General features: G+C 39.8%; 1 protein-coding gene across 1 annotated transcript in view; it reads right to left on the reverse strand.

The window, feature by feature from the left end:
- Positions 1 to 5,000, reverse strand: part of LOC143284298 (uncharacterized) — a 45,227-nt gene that overhangs the window by 7,900 nt on the left and 32,327 nt on the right. The gene's annotated exons all lie outside the window — the stretch shown is intronic.

Genomic DNA, 5,000 nt, shown 5'->3' on the forward strand with positions numbered 1-5,000 from the left:
CGTATTGCCCACTCTCACACAAGACACCACAGACTTATAAATGGCAAGGACAGCATTAATAAATTTCCCAGACAACCCATTATTTTTCAATATTTCCATCAGGGGTCCTCGTTGAACAGAGTCAAAGGCCTTCAAACACACACAGCGAGAGAGAGAGAGAGAGAGAGAGAGAGAGAGAGAGAGAGAGAGAGAGAGAGTTATATGCCATGATCTTGTAATATTTTTAAGATAGATAAGCTTCCCACATACATATTATCGCAAATTTCCTATCTCACGGCGGGGTTCGCAATGATAAACTCAACGCATGGAAACCAGGTGTCATTGCAAGATGCTAGGCATCAGATACACTGATCACATCACCAACAAACAAGTAAACCAAACGATGGAACAGCACAGAGGACACTGTAAAGGGCTGTACAAGAAAGTTATTTTTTTATACTTTAATGTTTAACTGCATGTTTTAAACATTAGTTTCTACATGGTGCAGTGCAATTGAGCATGTTTTACACGGAAAGACGCTTTATAAATCAAAATATCATTATTGTTATGATAAATTAGATTATTACCATCATTATTCTATTATCATATATATATATATATATATATATATATATATATATATATATAATCATATATATAGAATAGAATAGAATATGTCTTTATTACCAAGTGAATCGGGGTCACAAGGAATATTGGGGGGATAGTACATAACAAGATACGATCAGTAATCAAAAATCATACACAAACACAGATACATTAAAAATTAGGATACATACAAGTGCATATCAATATAAAAACGTGTGCATAGTCACACATGCACGCACTGCACACACACACACACACACACACACACACACACACACACACACACATACACACACACAAACACACACACACACACACACACACACACACACACACACACGTTTGAACAGAAGCTGCATATTGCATGTGGATGGGGTTGATGACTAGATCTTCAGGTAGATGGTTGTTGATTCTGCAATTCTATATATCATACTGGATTTGTTCGAGAGACAGGGCATTGACTGCTTTGGGGGTAAAAGCTATTGGCGAAACGATTGGTTTTCGTCCTTATATTTCTGTACCGTCGACCAGAGGGTATATATATCGAGTGTCCCAAAAAAGTGAACCGCTTTTTGACAATTATTTTCTCAGTGATAATGAAATCGAATTGAATGAAAATTTTCACATAGTAACCTTAGGGTATTATCAACAAGTCTGCAAAATATCTAAAAGTTCGGACGCAAATTATGCGAGTGTTGCTAAATTCAAAACAGCATATCAAAAAATCAAATATCAGAGCTGTGCAATGTGACCTTCATCATGTTCATGCCAGCTGCCAGGTGTTGGCATCTGTCAATCAGTGTCAGTCTAAAAATAGCCTGTCTGGGTGTCAAGTCTATTGATTTTTTTATATTGTCGTCTGTATCCAAAATCAGTTCTGTCCAAAGTTTCAGTTTGGAAGGATCAAACATGCCTTTGAGTGAAAGTGATAAGGTTACCATTGAAAACTGTTTCAAGGAGAAAGGCTGGGGTGAAAGAAGGATTGTAAAGGTATTTCCAGGCAAGGGGTGGAATCATGTCACTGTGAATAGACTTATCGCTAAAATACGCACTACAGGGTCTGTAGCACGTAAAATTGGCAGTGGGAGATCCAAGACTGCATGTTCGGAGGAGAACAAGGACCGTGTTGAGGAACTGATTCAGTCCCAGGAGGAGAACCCAGGGACCCACAAATCTCTTAGAGAAGTTGCAAGCGATTCACAAGTGAGCAAGTCTTCTGTGCAAAGAATGGCGAAAGAACTGGAGGTGAAGCCCTTTAAGAGGATACGAGTATCAAGGAGGGACCAAAAATGAGAGTGGCCTGCCCCTGGTTAGTAACCACAACAGGAATCAACAGCTCTACAAATATTCAGTCTTTTCTCTGTTTTATATTTAGATGCATATAGTGTCTTCGGTATGGTAGCTAATCTCTGGATTTCAGGATCAATATCTTCAGTTAGCGCGGTAACCTCGGTGGGAGCTTACTGTAAATATACATCTATTCCGTCGTGCTGTGTCTCTAGGGTAAACCATTGTACCGGCGACCATCACTTGGAATTTACAGGACACTTCAACCGGGGTCCTTACACTTTGTTTTGTACTCTGGGGAATTTTTCAACGACTTTCAGAGGTACCTTTATCTTTTTTAGATTTTTTTTAAGATACATGTTTAAGGGTTTATTTTTGTTTTTTAACAAACAAAGATTAAAGTTATCTAGTTATGTGTTGAATAGTCCAGTTGGTTGTTTATTGTAGGTCCCCGCATGAACCTCTTTTCAAATAATTATCTACAGAAGTAGTGCATACAATATTTGATTATTGATTAGTTTTTAGTCTTTATCCTGCTTCCCCCATCCCCCCTCACACACACACACACACACAATATTATGCTTTTTCTTTCTCTGATCACTGACACTCACCCTCTCCATTTTATATGTTGTACTCTATCTTTTCCACATTCTGTTCTCTCTCTCTCTCTTTCCCTCTGTCTCTCTCTCTCTCTCTCTTTCCCTCTCTCTCTCTCTCTCTCTCTCTTTCCCTCTGTCTCTCTCTCTCTCTCTCTTTCCCTCTGTCTCTCTCTCTCTCTCTCTCTTTCCCTCTGTCTCTCTCTCTCTCTCTCTCTCTCTCTCTCTCTCTCTCTCTCTCTCTCTCCCTCTCTCTCTCTCTCTCTCTCACTCTCTCTCTTCCTTTCTTAGTCCCCTCCCCCTTGGCCCCCCTCCCCTCCACCTCCACCCCCCCCCCCCCTTTTCATTTGAATGTACAGAAACTGGAGAGACAGACAGACAGACAGAGACAGTCAGACAGACAGACAGACAGAGTCGTACATTATATCTCTCAAGGCGACGGCAAGAACGAGCAAAATGAGCAGCAAGCCAAAACAGCCAAAACAGTACAGTAGGTCTCCTTCGGGCTTGGCTGACCATGGAAAGAGTATATCCGACCTAATGTCTAATTGAGCTGTCTGCTTGGACCAAGCAGCGTAGCCTGTGACTGTAGAGACCGATGCGAGAGAGACAGTCTCTGTCGCAGCGGTCACATGTGTAAGCTGATGCTGGTCTGTTGGCTGCCGTCCCTTAGCAACCCAAAACAATAGTACCTTTATTGGGCATAAGCAGCCTTTAAGAGTGGTGGTGGTTGTTGTCGCTGTTGCTGTTTTATACCGGCGTCTCAACTGAAAAACAACTGCTCAAAACTAGTCGTGTAATTTTGGTTTGTATCGGTTTTTTTTTTTTGGGGTTTTTTTTTTTTTTATTTTATTGCTTTGCTGTTATCGTTGGTGTTGTTGTACATAATTCATTTAATTTTTTGTCTCTTTTTTGTTTTTTTGTCTCCTTTTTTGACTCACTTGTGTAAACAAAGTGCGTCTATGTCATAACCCAGTGTTCGGTTGTGTGTGTGTGTGTGTGTGTGTGTGTGTGTGTGTGTGTGTGTGGTAAACTTCTACATTGCCATTTTCTCTGGAAATACTTTGTCTGCCAATACCAAATTTGGCTTAAACATAGTAGGGAAAAAATCGTCACAGTCATACCAATAATGGGTTGTAAGTCTCCCGAATTTAGCCGTATTTCCGAATCATTAAATTAACAGTTTATGTAGTTGATGTTCGGTCCGGATTCCGAAAACTGCTGTTAACTCTTTGCAGCTTCCCGATTATCTGGTGAGAATACTGACGCCATGACCTCGTTTTTCTTGTTCGCAGTTATAAGCAAAGAATTACACATTCTGGACAGAACACATACAGTGACACTAACTACATGTCATGTGAAGTGATGCCTAGAGGCAAAATTCTGTGGAAAAATCCACTTCGATGGAGAAAAAAAAAAACTGCACGTAAAAAAGAAAAAAAGAAAAAGAGGTAAGGCTGCAGTATAGCGACGCGCTGTCCCTGGGGAGAGCAGCCCGAATTTCACACAGAGAAATCTGTTGTGACAAAAAGAGAAATACAATACAATACAATACATTATTGACGTGCCTACTGCATATGAATATTCTAAAGTGGACACTGAATTAAATAGAATGAACAGAAAAGAAAATTTAAATCGACCGTTTCACTGCTTCGTCTACACGGCACTGGTCAGTGCAGATCTTGACAAAACATGTTGCAAAGCCTGACGAGATGGCAATGTCTCCTTTACCGCCGAATCAAGGGAATTTCTTACATAATCATCGACGTGTTCACTGCATATGAATGTTTTAAAGTGGATACTGAATTAACTAGAATGAACAGAAAAAAGAAATTGAATGGAAGGTGTCGGCAGTTTCTCAGTGAGTGGAAAGATAAAGCTTGTCGATCACGGATCTCTGCAGATCTATAAAAAACGGATATATACTGCAGTGTTTTTGAGGCGATGGGACCGTCTCCTTTACCTCGGACTTGAAAGAAAATGTTTAAATGCCCGAGATATACCAAAACAACAAAGATTTAAACTGCTTTATGACTTCCAGTCAATTGCCGCTGTCGATTTATTCCGCTAAAAAAAACACGCTCAAATACTAATTTTTGTACGTTAACAGCGAACCCGCGTTAGCGCAGTGGGTAAAACCACTCATTCTCTACCCAAACACCTGTGGTTTGAATCTGCATTAAAGCCTTTTCTTGCGAAGCTGTATAAACAGAGAAAACATTTCAACAAACTATTTTTTTTTATAAGCTTTTTTTTCCGCGAAGCTGTATATAATCATAATAACGAATAGAGAACACATTTCAACAAATTAATTCTTCATTTTTATGACTCTGGGTTTTTGGGGTTTTTTTTTCTTCTTTAAGTGTGTATCACAAGTACGTCCTGAAGGCCTTGCCTTTTTTGTTTCTTTTGTTTTCGAGCAAGGTCACTATTTGATAAAGGCACTGGTCGTTCACTTTCATGCTTTCAGCAACTGATGACCAGCGGAAAGTATGTTGTAATAAATGCTGCCACGTGAATGTGCACTCTACA

The sequence above is a fragment of the Babylonia areolata genome, chromosome 7, assembly GCF_041734735.1.
Source record: "Babylonia areolata isolate BAREFJ2019XMU chromosome 7, ASM4173473v1, whole genome shotgun sequence".
Lineage (NCBI taxonomy): Eukaryota > Metazoa > Mollusca > Gastropoda > Neogastropoda > Buccinidae > Babylonia > Babylonia areolata.